General features: G+C 32.5%; 1 non-coding gene and 1 pseudogene across 1 annotated transcript; both read right to left on the bottom strand.

The window, feature by feature from the left end:
* Positions 1-5,284: 5,284 nt before the first annotated feature.
* On the bottom strand, positions 5,285-11,027 carry LOC114195858 (annotated as a pseudogene).
* A 4,348-nt stretch (positions 11,028-15,375) lies between these two features.
* On the bottom strand, positions 15,376-15,478 carry LOC114164924. Its single transcript, XR_003599659.1, has one exon. It is a non-coding gene; the product is annotated as a small nucleolar RNA Z279/snoR105/snoR108 (small nucleolar RNA).
* Between the last annotated feature and the right edge of the window lie 6,231 nt (positions 15,479-21,709).

Here is a 21,709-nt window from a genome sequence, read left to right as displayed (position 1 = left end):
ACCGAGAATCCAAATTTTTGAGCAATTAAACTGACTTCAAATTACGAATTTTTTTGTATTATTCGTACTTTTGACATGCAATTATTCTAATGTTTTAAAATATACTAAAAATTTTATTAATACATCAAAATTAATATACTTTGAAAACACGACATAAAAATAATATTGAAATAATAACAAATATTTCAAAGAAGTTTATCATAAAGATACAACACCAATAAAATTGAAGTTCAATCCAAGTAACAAATGGATAGAATTAAATGCTAATTTGCGTATTTAGTTTTTTAAGCAACAAAATGAATGGAAGGTGGTGGTTATAAGGCATGATCTAATTTTTGTGGCCTACATTTAGTAGAAGTTAGGAAGGGTAGATGCCACGAATTTTGTAGTATATGATAAAGAAGAAATTGACATAAAGGAGGAGATGACACAAGTAGCTGGATCATCAATAAATGCTCCATGCATCAAGGAGCAAAGTAGTATATGCACACTGTTTCCATTACTATGATGAGAAACCCTTTTTATTTTTAGGGTTAAATTTCAAGGTCTTGGCATTGCAATAGTCATCATGCTATATTAATGTCATTGATTAAAGGTTGTAGAAACCACCCTACACATCGTCTCAACAGTGTCTTCATGTACTTTTGTGGGGGCAACTCCTATTCAACCATTCATTTCACACAAGTTTAGTTGGTGGCCGTACATCGCCATTTTCCAACCCTCTTTCGTTTTATGCAATTTCAACACACATTTTCATGTTTCTCAAATCAAAGCCTTCCCTTCTCAACACCACAAGATGCCAAATCATTCGTACATATATACTTTATAGTTTAAGAGGATGCACAACAGTAGTAACAAGTGAAATCAAATTTCTTTCGATTTATAAGAATGTATTTGGATAATTTGGTGGAAGTTTAAGTCTAAAAATGAGAAAGTAGTGCACCATATAAGGATCAAGGCCATAAATCCATTGTTTTAAGGTTTAAGTTGAGAATGATATCAATGCCTTATGTAGTTGAGTTCAGATCTCATTAGTGTTTGATCTCCCCAGTGATACCTCTCCTTATAAAACTTAACAAGTGATATCAGAGCCGATGGTTAAAACTGGCTCAGACGACCCATAAACTGCCTTAATAACATATCTTAACAAAATTTGTTATAAAAAAAAAATGTCCTTGTAACCAAATAAAGGCAATAAAGACTTTTCCAACATATGCATTGAGAACAAATAAGAAAAAAAATCAAATGACAATGTAAACAAGTACAATGAAGAACCTTTGGATGAAAAAAATCAGACTCGTACAATGAAGAATAAAAATATCAATATCACATCATTATAATAATTAAATCTTTATCTTTTGGTTATATTTCTTAACATGAAATATTTTTTAACATGAAAAATATAGAGATCTAAAGATAAAATTTGCAAATCTAACTAAACTAAAGAAAAAATTTCTCTGATCAATAAAGAACACAACCAACAAATATATAAAATGCACACAATTAAATAAAATAAACCAAAACATTGTTGTAAATGTTGAAAACACAAACAAAATCTATTTTTTGTGGCGTATATGCTCAGTGGTCTTAAAAACTTATTCATAATGTATTGTGAATCCCTCATAATATAACAAGAATTTTTCAATTATTCTCGAAAAACTCATAACTAGTAAGATAATTTCTTAAAGAGTAAGTAAATTCAGGATTATAAAAGAATAAAAAGAAAGAAGAAAAGTGGTTAAGAGATGAGCAAATGTGTCTCAAACAAGTGCTCATATTGAGCAAAAATTAAGATGATTTTGGCACTTAACTAGTTTTGATGGTTGATAGTTTTATGATAATTAACCCCAATGTAGTTTGTTTTTGCAAAATGGAACACCAAAATAGACAATCAAAGGAAAATAAGAAAAATTGACAAAAGTACTACAAAATTGGGCTAAATTGTGTTGATGCGGCTGAGCGGCAATGATGAGCCACAAAGCTTTTGGAGAGTCCTTTTTCGGAGCTCTTTGGTAGAAATTTTTAGGAGAGTCTTAAGGAACTTCTACAGTATATTTTTAGAAAATTATGGCCACTCAAAGCTTTGTATTTGTTATCATCATGAGAAGCTAAACTCTCTAGTGTTGAGAGATCATGTAACCCTTTGAACTCTCTTGTACTGGTCCTGTTTCATTTATCTAAGAATGTTTTGTCTACATGTTTGTAAATTAGTTTATGCATATTGTAGATAAATTGATCACTCCTCTTATATCACTCGCTTGGGATTGAGTGAGAATTGGTTTCAAGTGATGGTCCAACTAATTCTCCTCCTAATTTTAGATGTTAGGAATATATCTAAGGCCCTAACTAGTTATAGATCCTGAACGTGAAGCAAGTGGTTCATTCAAACAATCACTAAAGAATCATATTGAAGTTTGATGATCTTAAGCTTTAGATGTCATGAATAGATCTAGAGTTACATTTAAAGAGCACTTTGGAGACATGAATAATTGCATCTTGATGTATTAAAAGATGATTAGTACAAGAGAAATAAATGGCGAAATCAGATCTCAACATGTCTTATTATATTTCAACTCTTTTAACTACAATATGTTTTAGTTCAATTCTCACACAACTCAACCATTGTTTTAATCCAATCAAACAAGTTTTAAACATTATGCATTCTTCTAAATCTATATAGATACGACACTTGTTGTACTACATTTGTCCAGTATATTTGCTGGAAGATTGATTGCGTTTTGAGCATAACTGGCTGCTCCAGAAGAGAGGGAAGTGATCTATATATAGAGAGGTTTGAGACTCCTAACTAACAAAAAGATCCCAAGACTTGCAAAGAAGATTTCTCTACACGTCTTTGGACAATCCTACAAATTAAAACCTACAAAATTGAATCACTATTGTGGACAATTCTTTTTCATATCTCTAATCGATAATAACCTTTGAAAACTAAAAATCACATGAACTTGTTCAATCAGATCCAACAATGAATGGATTTCCAATTATAATTTAAAACTATGCACCTTCGTGGATAAGAGAATCACAAAGAGTTTTTTTTCTTTTATATGTATTTATTATCATACTTTTAGTAATGAGTTTTTTCCACACATAACGCAACTCTAATTTTATATTTAAATAAGTAAAATAAATTGTTCTCACCTATGACAATATCTGAGGTGAATGAAATTCTCAGAAAGACGGATTGCTTTTCAAATAAAAAATCGAATTCCTAACAAAACTAGAAGAGATATCCATATGCAAAAAATATTTTGATACTTAAATCAGTAAAAAGACATATGTAGTAAAAATGTATAAAGTATTCAACTACTTATATATAAATTTAAGAAGCCCATCAAATTTGTTAATATTTGATACGTGATAATAAATATATAACAGAAAATTAGGTTATGACACCCATTTCTGAGATTTTTTTTAAGTCATCTAGGAGATTATTAAAATATGTATTTTCATGTATATGTATATGTATATAAACATCAAGATTAAATATCTTACTACATGCATAAGAAGTATAGATATTTGTGAATTATATCACACAACATTAATTAACATCAATTATTACTTTACAGCCACCAACATATCATTCTTGATGTGTACGCACAAAATTTAAGTCTCTTATATTTGTGCAGATATAAACCACATGATACCAACCATAAGCTCTTTTCAGTCCAATTTGCACAGTCTAAAAATATTTATTTATGCTTTGAGTCTTAGAGCCGAATACATAATTGACTTATGATGTCAATTTACTTACTTTGGATGATTTTTTAACAAATATTTATAAGAAAAATAAAATAAAATAAGTCAAGTTTCTCTCAAAATTAAAATAAAGTGATATACATAAGAATTCTAAACAAGAACTAAATTAAAGTTATCTAAACAACTAAGCATCTAAATATATACTTCAACAAAATTATTAAATAACAATCAAATTTTAGAGACAAAATATTTAATCATTATATTTTGACTAAGTTAAACATAATTTTATAAACTAAAAATTATTAATATCTAAAATAGTTTTTATTATTAATAAAAAAATATAACTGATTTGTGAATTAGAGTCTAAATTGATTTCTAACATTAGTTACCAAAATTTGAATTAACTTACTATTATTTAAAGGTCGGATCAAGTTCGATCAAGTTCAGATTAGGTTAGTTAGACCCCAAGTGAGACTAATACAAATTGAGTCAAATTTGGCCAAGTTGACTTCGGTCTGTGTTGGGTTGTAACACTAGATTGAGGTCACGCCAAACTAAATTGGATTGATCTCACATCATGTTAAGTCGAGTTTACTCAAACCCAAGTTGAACATGATTGATTCAGACTTAGATTGACCCAAATTGTGAAAACTAAAATATGAATTTGAAAATATGAAGAATTTAATTTTCTTTTTGGGTGAAATTCAAAATTCTTTTATTTTGAATAATTTAATTACTGTAATGAATTTCTAAAGTTTTAGTTTGTTTCAAAATTCCTTATCTAAACAACATATTTTGTCCTAAGATATTCCAAGTTCTCTTAAAATGACATATAAAAACACATTTTTAGTGTTGTGATATAGTATAAATAAGCAATACTTTTAAAAAAGTTTAGGATGTGTAAAATTTACATTATTTATCTATCCTTAAATAGACATTAGGGATAAAAAAAATTAGTGATTTTAAATTTTTAAAGGAGGAAAACAAGGAAAAATATCTTTCAAATATTAAAAAGAAAGTTCATATATTTTATAAATATTGAAAAGTGATTTCTAAATAAAAAAAATGCAGAAACTAAAATAAAAACACACCCATTGTAAAGAGAATGAAACAATGAAAATTGAAAGTAGTCATTTTTTGAAATTTTAGATTAATTTAATCTCCATATTTAGAAATGCATAGATTTAATCCTTTTAACTAAATTTTGACATTTCAAATGTGTCTCTGAGCTAACATTAAAGTGAGAATGTATCATGAAAAATGTTTGAAACGTCAAATAAACTTAATAAAATTTGATTAAAATGACTAAATACACACAATTCTAGAATTGAGAGACTAAATTAAACAAAAGTTTCAAAGATGGATTAATTTAAGTCTTTACTCAAAGTTAAGGGATAAAAAACATATTTAACCTAAAATAATAATATATTTTGTACATTTTGCCTAGGTAAAGTACTTAGTAAAGCACAAATTGAAACATAAATGTATACATGTGCAATGTAATTCTGCCACATGAACCTCACTGCTAACTCATGACCCGCTTTAATTCTATGGCATATAGTTCTAAGAATTTTAACAATAATTATAAGCTATTGGCTAGAATACATATGAACACTTCACACAAAGATCTGATGGTACAATGTACGTTTAGAAAGCTGAAGCAACATAATATTTGAAATCACACTCAAAAGACTAGTAGTAGAACATATACTCAACGTACCAAATGAAACTAACTACAGTCTCAAAAGCAAATGCAATTCCTGGCTTGGAAACAATCCCAGACACAAATAAATTAGTTTAAGTGAAGACACATCATAAGTGATATACAATACAACACATGCTCAGGAAAACATTCGGGAATGGCAGAGTGGCCTTGTGGCAGGAGCAAGATAGATCAATGGAACTATAACCTTTCTGATAGATACTTTGCCAGAGAATCAACTGGCTTAGTTGAATCAAAATTTCCAGATTTCCGATGGCGTTCCCTTATCTTGTGCGAGCTAGGTAATCAACTGCAATCCAAGGAAAACTCAACATCACCGTGCTTCCCAAACTATCAATCTCTTGGTTCCCTGGGGATTTATCTTGCAGATCAAGGGACTTTTTGACCCAATGAGGATGATATGTCACCTGATACCAGGCCGAAGCTTTCTGCTCATACAACGAATTTTTTCTTCCTCGCTTAAATCTCCAACATCTGAACTCAATCTCTCAAAAATGTGCTAAATTCCTTTTTCAGGGCACTGTAGGAGTGCTTCAGCCTCTCCTTAAGCTCCCCTTGCTTCCTACTGTTGTATTTTGGCATGGACCATATCTGTCCAGTGACAACTTCCTCTTCTCTTTTCACTTTATATTGACCAAGTAACCCACTCAACTGGCCGTCATATGCACATTTTTGCTCCCACGACTCAACAAGAAAATCAGCAGATCCTGGAACCTCAAGATCTTTATCATATGGTATATCGCCAGTCAGAAAGTTCAAATAGGGTGCATCAATATCTTCATCATAAAGCATCTTTGATACGCCGGTAAAGTCTACCCAGAATTTTCTTCGACCTGTAAGACTGGTGATTCTCTTTCCCCATAAAATCAGGGTACAGTTTTGGTTTCAGATGATGAGGCATGGTGACAACCTTCCCGGTCTTTGGAAAATCAACAGCAGTAGCTGCTAGCTCCGCCAAGTGTATGCATTTCTCATCCAATGCACCATAGTCACTGGAATCAGCATGCACCACATGTGCGTTGCAGATAGCACCCAAATTTTCATTTACCATGTTTCTGACAAAAAATTCTATGATGTCCTGCAGTGAGAAAGACAAAAACTCTTTAAATTGCGGACTCATTTTTGCAATACATCGTCAACAAGAAAATCACACCATATGTGATACAAGACAAACTAGAGAACAAGATGAAGAGCATATAAACATGTGCAAGAGAACACATTTGCAACATATACCTCAAACTCTATGATTTCATGTGACTGTGTGTAGAATTAGATCCAAGTCTCATTCAAATTACTAATCAAATGTGTGACATTATGAATAATTTATGCATAAAATTAACAATACTAATTTAATGTTCTCCGTGTATAGAACAAAGCATATATATATATATATATATATATATATATATATATATACTGCTAGTTAATAGGGATCTTAATGCAATGACATTCAAAAAAACACGTACTCGAGTCATGACTTGACGTGTCAGAAGTTTGCTTTCTACAGCGGCATACTCCATAGGTATCCAGCTCCTCTTACTAGGTGGAATGAGATTATCATCCCATGTGACAAAATATAGATCCCCGTCAAGGTCACTTCCAGAAGCTTCATTTGTATGTGGTCTGTCACCCTTCTGAGGAAAACAAGACAATCACATAAATGATGTAAATCGGGGGCATCAACTGCCTCCAGAACTCGTACATCACCTGGATGAAGACAAGGATTTTTGGCTTAAACCACAAAACCTTTAACTACTTGCAGGTTCTTTGTCTCTGAAAACCTTGACCCATGCTTTGAGAAACAATTCTCAAGAGAAGGAGTAGACACTTGAACAAAGCACTGCCCCTGTTCAAGCACACCACACTCATCTAAGACTCCCATCAACCATCGCCCAGATGATACAAAAATCCTGGACTTTTCTCTGAGTCCCCAAAGCTGTGCAGCACGTGTAGAAGTTAACATACCTCTAAGATGAGGTTCTGTTAGGGGACTGAAGCCGCAACTTAACATTATTGCTGCAGCATTCCCATGCTCAGCACATGATTTGGTAAGAACGTCAAAAGCGATATCTGCATCCACAAGCATTTGGGTTTAACTTCCAAAGCATTGCCTCCTGCATTTGCCAAAATATATCATCAGGCACACCCCAGTGCTGAAAGCAATGTTATAATCTGCCTGTTAGAAAACCAGGCTGAAACCTAGTCCAAGCACAGATCTCCAAGATAGTATGAGAAGATTGAAACTTGTCCATACTAGGCCTCAAAGAAAGTCTGATCCCATCCCCTTTAGCAGGCCAAGAAGCCACAACCCCTTTAAAACCAGCGTATCTGATCTGGTAAGCAGAGGGTATATTGTCCAATTTCAATTTTTTCTGCTACTTCCCTTGCAAGATCAGGAGAGATAATACCAATTCCATCAGAGAAAACGTAATTATTCCGCTCAACATCAGGTAGCGAGAAGTTCACCTCATTTGCAACAACTTCAACTGTTGCATAGGTAGATGAGAAGCATTGTCCCATCCTAGCAGCACACTTTGCAACATTCTTCTGATTAAACTTGCCCATCCAACTCCGTATTTCATCACATCTTATCTTTCCTTCAGCAAAAAACCAAGCAGAACGATCTCTAAGTTGATTGGATGAAAAGGCTAAAAATGAATATTTTCGGCCACAAAAGGAAAATCCCTTTTCCAAGATGGTCTTTACCCTATTATATATTTTTGTCTTTTGAGGGAAAGAGTTTGATGTGATTTCCTTCACAATAGGAGCAACATAATAGTTAAGGGCATTCACATTAATTGTCTGCATGCCTTCATCCATAAAGGTGACTCTCAAGAAACAATCTGAAACTTCTCTGAATTTTCTGAGAACCCTGTTGGACAGTTCAACTTCAGGTGGTATACAATACGCTTTTGATGGAGTAATAACCAATCTTCTAACCTCAACCACATCATCCAACTTTTTAGAGATCTGATAAAGTTTTGGGTTTCTATGCAACCATTCTTGAACTAATTTTAGCCTCTTAGTTGCATCAAATACCGGGCGCTTGTAAGAACATAAATGCTTCAGGGCAGCCACATTGAGCTCCTTAGATTGATTTCTTAGCAATTCGAAAAACCCATCAGACAACCTGTGTTGATTGAATATGCCTTTATGTACGATAGCATTGACCAAAAACATTACGTCAAAAGAAATGTCCTTCTGATAATCTACATAAAAGAAAGCATCTGACATCGGCCTGCCAAAATCAGGTTCATTCAGTGCCCTTAGGGTGGTCTGTTTAGGTGGAAGCTCTTGTGTTTGCACTCTCTGAGCTTTCAGATAAAGCATGGCCTTCATCAATTTTGCACCATGCCGAGGAGGGATTGAAATTTTATAAAAATTGCATCGACCAATTGCCCCACTGGGAGTAAAATCAGTGGTTCTAATCCAAGGATCATCATCATCCAGTAAATCATATGGTACTAAATCTTCAATGTCATCCTCGGCAGTTCTGTACCAAACCCAAGGTGAAGAAGCTAGGTGTAATAAAACAACGAGATACGATGTATCATTATATCTCCTTATCTCATTAATGTCTCTAACCAGGAATCCCACCTGAAAATCACACTTTATAACTGCCTTTTTCTCTATACCCTTGAATGAGAATGCAGTATCTCTAGTGAAACAAAACCTGCACATGCCATCAAAAGGATCCACAAGAAATTTTACTCCTTTATCAGGTCCTTTCCAAGCAACAGAAAACTCCCATGGGCTAACCAATGTCCCAATTTCAACAATTACATCAGACATCTTAAAAGGAGTTTTAGTTCTCCTCCTTTTATTCAGGAAGTATGGATTTTCTGGTCCACAGCTGACCTTTAAGGATTCATTCTTTAAAAACATATCACAACTACCTGAAGCATTCAGGGCAGCAGTCACAGATTCTGAAGATGCAAAATGCACGAAGGCATGAGGCTTGACTTTCATATAGTCATCTGTTCTCGTAATCTTTGCGGTATCAGTGATATTAAATTCTGGATATGACTCTGGAGGGGTCCAAGAAGTCTTTAACCTACACCTGTAAACAAGTCCAATTTTATCCTCCAAATAATTCACCAGATCACTTGCTTTTACCTCACTGCCAAATCCACCAATGCTGATCTGAGTCACCACTGAATCGTTATCACTTGCTTCTACGTCCATGCCTCAATAGTCAGCAAATTCTAAGCCACAAAAATTTGCATGTTAGATTAACCTTTTCAAAAAATTCTATCAAGGAAAACCTTCTTCACAGACAGTCACCACATATCTTACCTCACCACTTCTACATTATTTCTATGCTCCAAAAAAATATGCACTAATAAAACTAACCTTTCAGAAACAAATTGCACCTTGAACAGACCATCACGGCCTGACTAAAATATGAGAACAAAATTTCTCACTCTAACAGTTTATAGTGCAGCAGAAGAATGAAACAATTTAACTCAAATCAAGAAGAATTTGATTAAAATTCTTTAAAATAATTACATTATTAAGATTCAGATTGACTAAAATAATTACAAATCAGAGGTTTTAATCATGTGTTTGGATGGGCTTATGGCAAATTGATTTTGAATGCAAGGTTTTAAAAAAGATTTCAAACTGAGGGGCAATGGCCACAACTTCTGACATTTTTGACATCATAAGGCCGCAGTTTTTAGTAGAATCCAGAAGAAGGAAACCACGGCAAATATCTTCAAAAAGAAAACTCATAACAAAACAGAAAATGAATATTTGAAATAAAACTCCCTAGCTCAGCTACTAAATCAATAATTGAAATAAAATTACAAGAATATAATGAGATATAAGAAAGACTTTAACAGTTACTTAACAAGAAATCTTGACAACAATGCCTTTTGGAGTACTCACTGCCGGAGATATTAATTGAAAACTAGTTAACTAGTTTGGTTTTTGGGTTTCATTTAGTTGAAAATCGTAGTTAGTCGGACTGTTAGACTATCTGTTCTATAAACAGAGTTAATTCTCTATAATTTTGAATCTTTTATCATTCTAATCAATACAATTAGTTTCTTTCTTGGTACTCCATTACTGTTCTTTGAACTATGATTAGGGGCCACATCAAATGGCTGTAACATGCATCTCCTATCATAAAATTCTGACACCCACAATTCAAAACACAATCAAATACCAAACCCAATGCCAAAAAGAAAATCTGCAGACAAAAAGAAGAAAGCAGAGCCCATTAGTGCCAAAAGCTTACCCACTAACGAAACTAAAGTCAAGACACCGTTTTTATCAAATCAAGAAACGCTGAGTATTACTGGCAATAACACCCTTTTGTTTAGAAAATGGTTGATAAATTCAGGTTCACAATGTATGCATATTTGAAAAAGAGAAGTGAACTATGAAGATAGAAAGCGATTTACCTGCCTGTGTTTGAAGGTGTGGAGGGATTGCGATTGGGCAGTGGAATTGCAGTTTGACGAGTCAAGTGTGGTCCGATTTATGTTTTCGGATACTTCCTCACGAAGTTTATATTATTTGCATACATAAAGATTCTGTGAGTCAGTGTCTTTGTTCTGTTTCTTTTCTATTCAACTGCTACATTGCGCTCTCCACCCTCCAATCAGTGTAGCCATTTTCATTTCACTCTTAGGGCTAAAAACAATTTAATCACAGTTAAAATATTTGTTAGAGATAATAGCGAATGAAAATAATTAATATATATTATTTTATGTAACTTTGTGTATTAATCGTAATAAATAATTTCAATATTTAAAATAATTTCAATAAAAAGAAATAAGATAGAGCATAATGCAGTCCAAATTGATTTTTTTTTTTTTTGCTAAATTGAAATAATTGTTCTACTGCAATGAAAAGTAAATGTAAATTTTGTTTACAGAATTATGTTCGTATAATTTTGACTTAAAATAATTATGTATAATTTTAAAATCATCATCGTCAACCTTATTTTCATTGAATAAGTTATTAAGAAAGTAAGTACGATAAGGAATAAATAAGAAATAAATATATTTATTTGTGACATGAATAATTTAATGTTATACGCCTTTAGTTTTAAATATTTGTAAACTACGTTTTGCATTGTATTTATTATCTTTCTATTTTTATTTAAAAGTATCATTTCAATTATTTTTTGTTTTTATTTTTAAAACAACAACATATATTTAATGTGTGAAAATTAATGTAGAAAAGTGATATCAAATCTTTTGAATGCACAATTTAAAAGTAGTAAATATGTCTTCTTTGTTTTCAAAAGGAAAGCATGATAATAAATCTTTAAATATATATTGTCCATTTTGACTACATTTTTTTTTGGTAATATTTAATCTCATATTTTTAAAATATGTATTATTAAAATAAATAAATAGAAACTTATAAATACATATTTAATAAATAAAATATATTATATAAAAAAAGTTGTTCTTTAATTTGCATGTAATGTGTGTCTCCTGTTTATACCAACATGACATGTTATATAACCTTATATCTTCCAATTTCATTAAGTTATGTACTGAATTACTTCATTCTTTTATTGTTGACGTTTTGACATTACAATCATGAAAGATCCTTCTATAATACAATCATGAAACATCCTCCTATGATAAAATATAATGAACTTTTATTATATGCTTATTCCCTTTGATAGAAACTGGACCATTTTAATAGGATGAATTGAACAAAGTTCAAGTCAACTTCATGGCAACACACAAAAAACTTAATTGGATAGATTCTTGCATTGAGTGCAACCCAACTTTTTTGCATATCCAAACCAAACAGAAAAAAAAGCAAATATTATAAACCCTACAACAAAAGAAATAAAAACATAAAAAAAAAATTGAATTGTGCTTGTACGAGTTTTATAAACTTTTTCTAAAACTCAGGAAATATCATCTATAATTTCCAAGAGTAAATAATAATAAAAAAAAACATACGGCAATGGTTACAAAAACTAATATTTTCACAAATATCAAAGATTAATGATGTGTTCATTTATGGGTGAGTAACTATTGAGAGGAAATGAAAACGATTTATTAGCAAGTGAGATTTGAGTTTTAATAGACAGATTTGAGAGTAAAGAAAGGTGGAGATTTATAGGATACACATATTTTTCAATTTCGTTTAAAGTGAGATCATGTTTTCTTTATTATGGATGACAATATGGGTCAATCCGACCCGTTTAGGCCTATCCCACACTTGACCTACAAATTGTGGACTGGGTTGGCCCATCCCGTGTTGAAAAGTTTGGTCCGTCTCACATAAGTTCTGGCTTGCGAGTCGGTTTGTTTTTTTTCTTAATTCTTATGATATAACTTTCACTGTTTAACAAATTGAGAAACGTTAACAAGTTCACAAAATTAAACAAAGACTTTGGAAAGTTGAATGATAATTAATAATTCAACATTTCCATCATATTCATATTTGTACTTTGAAATACACAGTGTATTCTTCAAATTTTAGCATATTTAAAAATACATAACACTTCTTTTTCACTCATACAAAAATTTAGAATGTTCATGCAAAAATTCAGAAAAAAAAGTAATCAATATATAAAAATGCAAGTTTTTTTTTACCTAGAGTACGAGTTATGCAAGTCGAGGTTTTGGGTCATCATGCTTAATATTATCACTCCTATTCTTCATGTGCATGGTGTGTTGAAGCATTGCTTTTTCTTTTCTTTTGGTACATTGTTCCGTGCATTCCCCAAACCCAAGATGAGGCACACCCAATTCCCCAAACCTAAGATGCCTCACATCCAACATAAGACATAAACATAAGAGGCCGTGTCTAGAAACCATGAATTATGAATTTATGTGTTTTTTGAAGCTGCAACTTTTATGGACATCTATGTTCAATGTTGCGAATTTTATGAACATATAATGTATTTTGTTAAAATTCCAAAACAATTTTTATGTTTAAATGGAAGTGTTATAAAATTTATTGTTGTTGCTGCTATGTATCAATTATTCATGAACTAAATAGTGTTTACCGATAGATACGATAATGATACTAAATGGATGGAGTAGCTATAAATTAGCTACTTGCCTAGTGTTTATCAACAACATGGAAGAATATTATTTTGGAACTTTTATTTTAAAGATAAGGACATATTTAAATTCCATATTCAGGTTGCCATGATAGATTTTTACGAAGGAATAACAAACTTTTCCGATTTATATCAATAGATAAATCCATAACTGATAGATTTCTATAAACACAAAATTTCCATTCATTTAACCTTTTCATCATAATGCAAACAATGCAACACAATCACTACAGGATCATAATAAATAAACTTACACCTAGACTACATACATGGCCTACTTAGAACCTACTTAGGGACATACTACTTCAATCTTTTCATTCACATTCATACAACCCATTCTTTTTTCGTAGAATTCTCAGTAATATTGACAATAGGGTCACATTCAATATACCAAAAATACAAACATCCCTATCAATACTTTCACCCATTTCTTTAACACTTTAACATCTTTCTCTAAATTAAATATCTTCTTCCTTTGTCTCAAACTGGTAAAATTCATTTGGTCACTAACATCTTTAATGCACCATTTGAAGTAATTGTATCCAACAAAATTTTCACTTTCACTATATTATTCAATAGAAAACATAACATGAGGGTTAGGACAAAGGTAAAACAAACCACTATACAAAAGAAATTTTTCATTAATGTTAACTTATAGTTAAGACAACCTTAAAATTGTTTTCCCGCATTCTTTATAGTCTTTGTCGTTCTCAACAATGCAAACTCTCCATAATTACCAATGTGTGTTATCCTAAAACCCCTCGACCCAACACCACTAGAGGAAATGTTATGATTTTACATCCTTAAGGATTGCATGAACAAGATGAAAATGAAGGATACATAATCATAACTCACCTTAAATATGTGTAAACCAAAACCCTAAGATAAAGACAAACTAGAATGGATTAGTACAACTTTCACATTTTTTCTTTATAAAAAGATAGTAAGTACGTCACCTTTTCGATTTCTACTTAATAGCATGTCATTTATTTTAAATTAACAAAGATAATCAAATAAAATGTTTTTTTAAAAAAAATAGAGGACTGAATTAAACAAATAAAAAACTTGTGTCTATTAAAAAATTCAAATAAAATTAGATGACCAAATTAAATATTAAGCCTATATTAAAATTAGTTATAATAATAAAAATAATTCATTTTATAAATATATTTTTTATTAAATTTTATTTCTCATTTTCCCATATTTTAAACGGAATATTTTTAATAACGGAAAATATTTTTAATATACCTTCTCAAGTACTGTCTTTTGTGAAAGTTCAAGTTTTTAAGTGTCAGGAAAAAAAAAAGTTGAACAAGAGAGGAAAACCTTGATTTTATACTAGGTAGTGTGTACATAGCCCACCTTTTATTAAGTTTTTAAGAAGTCACAATTTAATTCAACACATCCAATAAAAGATTAGGGTTATCACTTAATATAAAGATATGAAGTCACCACTAACATAATATGAGTAAAGACTTCTCCCAGAAAACACGAAAATTTAAATAAAAAGATAATGAAATAACTCTAAATATAATTAAAAATGTTATTTAATATCCAAATTATGATATTAATAATAATTATTAGTATACTTTTATTTTTTAAATTAATTTTTAAAAAGACAGAAATATTTATATAAGTGTTATTAATAATTATAAGATAAAAATATTTATAAATATTATCCATGATTGATAATATATTTAAAAAAATATTTAAATTTTAATGTTGTTAAAACTAAAATATAATTAAAATAAAAAAAATTAATAAAAAAATAAATATTCTTATATTTTAATAAGACTGTTAAAATTTTACAAAACTTAAAGATAGACAACAAATCAAACATCAGATAAAATATTTAATTAAATTTTAAAACAAACTAAAATGGCATGAATTAGGGATCAGAAAGGTCAGAACGAGAATGCCACACAGTCGTAACCAGGCTGGAGCGGGCATCCTCTTGCATATTAAATGCAAGTATTTACCACTCATCACATCCCATTAACTGCCTGAAGGATCATACTTACAAATACAAAACTTTAAATAATTATACATCTTAGTTTATCTCTGTTTTATAGTATTGGTCGATGTGGGACTTATCTACTTCATAACACATGCCCCTTCGACGTAATAGAAAAAGAACACATTGAATCAAAGTTATTCGGATAATAAGTATGTGTTGTGAAAAGTGTATTGAGATACAATTTTTTTTCTAATGTTAGTTTTTTTAAGTGTTCTTAAGTTTCCTAAACCATGATAACAAGTAGTGGGACTGTCTGTGAGAAGTCTATTATACTATTAGTGAAAATTTATATGAAATTTATAAAGTATTTTATAATTTTGTTTATACAAAATTATTTATTTGCAATAGAATGAGATTAATGAATTTATAATTTTATATTTATAATGAAATGAGATATATAAATTTATTTTTATAGAAGATTTAATTAAGAACTTTTAAGAGTTAAGTTATAATAATTTGAATTTAATCTTATTAAAGTAACTAAATTTAAAAATGACTATCCATATTTTCTTATCAATTTTCTAGGTCCTTAAAACATAAAATTTAGAGAGTCTACTCCATGTTTAACTCTTAATGTCTTAATATATGAATTATAAATATAAGTTTACTAAGACTAGATTCCTCTAAAAATTTATACAAAAATATGAGTTTTTAAAAAATGAGAAAAAAAAAATTGAATGAATATGATTGAAAAAAATTCGGACAAGATATTAGTTGTTTCATCATTTCTCTTGTACTTTCTTATTTCACCTTTTTAAAACATTTAATATAAAAAAAATTCACAAACATTTATAATTCAATTTATTTCTAGGTGAGAAATTTTTACATAAGAACAAGAGAAACACATATTTAGGAACAAAATTGTGAGTGCGAGCAACCACACCTTGAGATACCTTGATGTGAAAAAAAGATTAGTCAAAAAAATCATAACAAGGGCAATAATAACTCAAATGTCCTGAAAAAACAAATATCTATATACAAAACATTGATTATATATATATAGAAAAATCAATTACAACTGATTATCTATTGAGTTATGTATTATTATATTATTGAGTATCAATTAATATATAATATATGATAATCAATTATATTATATCTGTAATATAATATAACAATAAAATGATAATAATCTATATCATTCCATAAAGAGATAAACTAGTTTGATGTAAACATTTTATTTTTCAATTTTATTTTTAATAACTAATTTTTTGAAAGAAATAATTGTCTTATTAATTTTATTTTGGTATAATTAGTCGCATAGTACCCAGTTTGGTACTGAAGTTTCTAATTGGTACCCGGTTTTAAAAAAGTCTCAATTACGTACCCAAATTAGTTTAAGTGCACCAATTGAGTCCAAACCGTTAAATCTTCCGAAACGGCGTTTAGAAAGTGGTGAGGTGGCAGTGCAGAAGCGATACGTGTCAAATAATAAGACATGAGTGGTTGAAATTATAATTGTACAGTGTCCACGTGGTATTTACATTTGAAGGAGATTTGCCCCATTTTTGTTGTCTTCTTCCTCCCGTAGTATCTGCCCTAATCCAGATCAATTTTTTCTGCATCAATATCCGCACAGTGATTTGGTTTTTTCTGCATCAATATCTGCATCAATATTCGCACAATATCTTGTGCCCTAATTTGGTTTGTTCTTCCACTCGTTTTCCAATTCCGCAATGTCTCGTAAAGAAGGTTGTGGCTGTTCTTCGTGGGGTTCACAGCAGCAAAGCGTCTCCTCCCCTGGTGGTTGGAATAGGGGTTTGGGTGAAAGACCAATGTGTTATTGTGGGGAGGTAGCTGTGTTGAGAGTTGCGAAAACTATTAGGAATGCTGGAAAAGAGTTTTGGGGCTGCCCCAACTTCAAGGTTTGTACATTGATTTTAATTTCTTTTTCATTCATTTTGCAGTGGTGGACTGTAATCAGAGGCTGTGTGTTTTTCTTTGTATTTTGTAAGCAGCGGAGTGGTGGCAATGATGTATTTAAAGGGTGCAATTACTTCAAGTGGTTGAATGAAGATAATGGAGATGAAAAAGATGCTACCATTGCTAGACAAAGGAGAAAGATATACCATATGGAAAAGTCACTTGTAATTTCTAGAAAGTGGGTTAGGTTTTTAAGTGGGATTATAATTTGTTTGGGTTTGATCAATGTAATATTGGTTTGGAAGTTGATACACATCCCATGAAGTGTTGTAAAATTCAGTTCTGTAGTGAGTAGGAAGTTATGTAATTGGTCTGTATTTTGTTGTTTGCTTTTGTAATGAACTGTTTTTAAATGGACGAGAAGTTTGAGAAAGTGGTTTGTATTATTGATTTATAATGAACCATGTAAGTAAGATAAAATGAATCATATTCAGAACAGAAAGGAATGAAGCATATAAGTAATCCAAAATGGTATTAATCATAAATGACCATGTTCTTCAAAATACATAACCCCTACACGAAAATACATAACATTGTTCTTCCAAGAAGCTGCTGCACATTAAACTTAACAAACAAAATGACAATGTTCTTCAAAATACATAACCCCTAGACCAAAATAAATAACCATGTTTGGGTTAAATAGGTGCTGCAATTACAAATTAAACTTAAGAAACAAAAAAACCATGTTCTTCAAAATACACAACCCCTACACCAAAATTGTCCCAACCCCGTTCTTCCAAAAAGCTGCTGCAATGACACATTAAACTCATTGCTTCGAAATTGGACCCCTCCTATATGATATTTTTTCTCTGAATGTGGGCCTTGTTGGTGGGTCACTGACATTGCATGAAGAAATCTGAGTTGTTTGAGTTCCATGTTGTGGTTGTGATGGTAGAATAGGCGCAGTTGCAGTAATCTGTGATTGAGTCACCTGCTGTGCTTCAACTGGTTGTGTTGGTTGAGATTCAGTGGGTTGCACTGCTTGCCCTTGGTGGGATTGAGTACCTTGAGTTTCACTTGGTTCTGTGCCTCCTTGTTGTGTAGCAGATGGAGTTGGGGTTGGTTGCTGCTGAGGTGGAGGTGCTTGGGGACAATTATTTCGTTTGTGTCCAAGCTGTCTGCATATGGCACACCTTTTACGCGTTCCACCTTGTCGTACTTGTGTATCATCCTTCCTCAGCTCCCAAGACTCCAACCTGCGTTTCTTTTTTGGTCTTCCAGGAAGGATTCTTTTGGTAGGAGGCAAAACATCACAGTATGATGTCATTTCCCATAGGTGAGGACCATTAACGGGGTAGATCATTGACAAATAAGTCTCTTCATAGGTTGACTTCAGAAAGTAATGTGGCAAGTAATCCTCTCCATTGAAATTTAGGAATCTCATGGCAGTCAAAGCATGACAGCAGGGGATTTCTGTTATGCTCCATTTGCGGCAGCTACATTCCCGTTTATCTATGTCTACTACAAACTTTTCCCCAGTGATGCAAGTGTGACTGACCTCAAACAGCTTTTCCCCAGACCAACTGCCAATAAACCAAAACCAAAGTGAGAGTCATGCACAAACGAAAAATGAGAAATAAACAATGAACATTTTACCTTGGTATCCAATACTTAGTTTTTTCAGTCTCCTTCTGTAGTCTGCTTTTTATTTTTGGGCAAATGGGACCTTCTACTGTAGCTATCTTTTTCCTATTTGATGCCCATCTTTTCATGAGATAAATGCGTATTTCTTCCATCATGGTAATGATGGGCTTACTCCTTGCATCCACTATTGTGTTATTGAAACCCTCAGACATGTTGTTCACAACTGTATCACAGGCTGGTCTTGGTACGAACCTTGATCTCGACCAAAATCTAGTTGCAAAAGACAGAATGATAATACCATAACCAATAAGACAAAATGATAATACCATTACCAAATAGAAAATAATAACATGTTTTTTATACACTTGCCTCGGGGGAATCTGGATCAGGTGCTTAAAAGCATCTAAATTCAATTCTTTAATCTCCCTCATGACAGCCTCCCATGCTTGAGGATGTGTGCAATATGTTGCTTTCCATAATAACCGTTTCAGATTTTTGCCTGGAAACTTCTTCCTGAAATTAGAATATATGTGTCTAACACAAAACCTCTGATCCACACCAGGCAACAATTCCTGCAATGCTGGCAAAAGTCCCTACAAGAAATGAAGTGGAAATGATCTCATTAGTGGATAACAGTTCAAATAAATAACTTTAAACAATGTAGCAATTAAAATATGTTACTTACTTTTTGCTGGTCAGACATAAATGTGAATGTCTGACAGAACTGAGCCCCACCAAGGTCTTCTATGAGCAATTCGAGAAACCAAGTCCAAGTCTCTTTATTTTCTACTTCAACTACCGCATATGCTAATGGTAGCATCTGATCGTTGCCATCTCTGCCCACTGCAGTTAACAATTCCCCTCCATATTTTCCCTTTAAGAAACACCCATCCACTCCGATGATAGGTCTACAAGAAATGAAGCTATCCTTTGAAGCTTTAAGACAAACATACAGCCGCTTGAATATGGGATTGCCTTCATTCTCATCCACATGAACTTTAACTGTTGAACCTGGATTTGACTTTAGCAGTTCATGAGCGTAATCATACACTCGCTTATATTGTTCTCTGAATGATCCATCAATGTTAGCATATGCCATACTCTTAGCCCTAAAGGTGGTAGACCTCGACACACCAATATTCCATTTCCTCCCTATTTTGTTCTTCAGATCAGTTAGCTTAATATTTGGGTTCTCTTTTAATGTCTTTTCTAGTCTCCCACTTAACCACTTAGAAGTCATTAAACAGACATTAAATTCTCTACTACATGTGTGGGTGTTTATAATCTTCCTAAGTTGCCATGTATTTTGTGCAGCCTTATAAGCACAATACGCATACCATTTACACTTACCTTTGGCACCTAGACACTTCACACATATTCTTCTTTTATCATTTCTGAATATTTTTAGTTTCCTCCCACTATGGAGACCATAAGTTCTTATTGCATCTGTAAATTCTTCCTTTTCAGCAAAATAGGTTCCAACTTCCCAATTGTAGTCCTCCATGCTTTTAGGCATTGAAAAAGTCCCAAAGTGACCGTAGTTGTCTCTATCCTGATCTGTTGAATCACTATGGTCACCACTATCTAATGTTTCAGACTCCCACTCATTATCAGAAATCCCTCTGGCATACACATTTTTATCTTGTGACATTGTCCCAGTACTAGCACTTGCACCAGGCATTTCATGGCATCCAACACTAACCTCGTGTAGTTCATCATCCATGTCATCTCTATCAATCCTAACATCATATAATTCGTCCTCATTCATGACATCACCTTCAGACTCAGTCCAACTACTAACCTCGTACTCATCATCCTCCTCATTGCCTGTCTCTCCACCAACTTCATGCTCACCATCCTCCTCACCAACTTCTGTATTCACCTTATCAGCCAAGGCCTCCTCACCATCCCGAACACATACTTCTTCATTACCCACACCATTCTCCTTATCAGGCAACTCCTCTTCACCATCCCCAACACATACTTCTTCATTACCCACACCATTCTCCTTATCAGGCAACTCCTCTTCACCATCCCCAACACATACTTCTTCATTACCCACACCATTCTCCTTATCAGGCAACTCCTCTTCACCATCCCCAACACATACATCTTCATTAGCCACTCCAATATCCCCATCACGTGATTCATTTTCAGTCTGAACAGCAACTTCTTCCCCAGCAACCCCACCATCCCCCTCCACAGCAGGTTGGTCCTCTATCATATGAACAACTTGAGGTTCACAAACAAAGTGGACCACATACAGGTGCACTTGACCATTCAGGGTGGCTATGTTCACCATATGACACGCACCTCTATCATCATTGAGCAACTCCAACCTTCCTTCCAACACAGACCCCCCACCCACCGAAAACCACAATTCCTTCACATTCACATAACCCATCTCCCTCAAAATTGACATAATCTCAAAGAAAGACCATCTGTCAGGGTCACACAACAAAGTACTACTATCTCCCACGTATTTCAGTGAACCCTCATTCACAAACCTTCCCCCATGGTGAAACACTACTTCAAAATTTTCGTCGTTCATGGAACATACTATATGCCTAACTTTATATCCCTGCCACATATACAAAAAAACCAAACAATAACACACAATTTACACTCAATACCACTAACACACCAACACACCGACAATAATTAAGAAACAGGGACCACACCACATGCCCAACACCGTCAC

This window comes from Vigna unguiculata, chromosome 9, assembly GCF_004118075.2.
Source record: "Vigna unguiculata cultivar IT97K-499-35 chromosome 9, ASM411807v1, whole genome shotgun sequence".
Classification (NCBI taxonomy): domain Eukaryota; kingdom Viridiplantae; phylum Streptophyta; class Magnoliopsida; order Fabales; family Fabaceae; genus Vigna; species Vigna unguiculata.
Note: the sequence above shows the minus strand (reverse complement) of the source record. Positions and strands in the feature narration are given on the sequence as shown.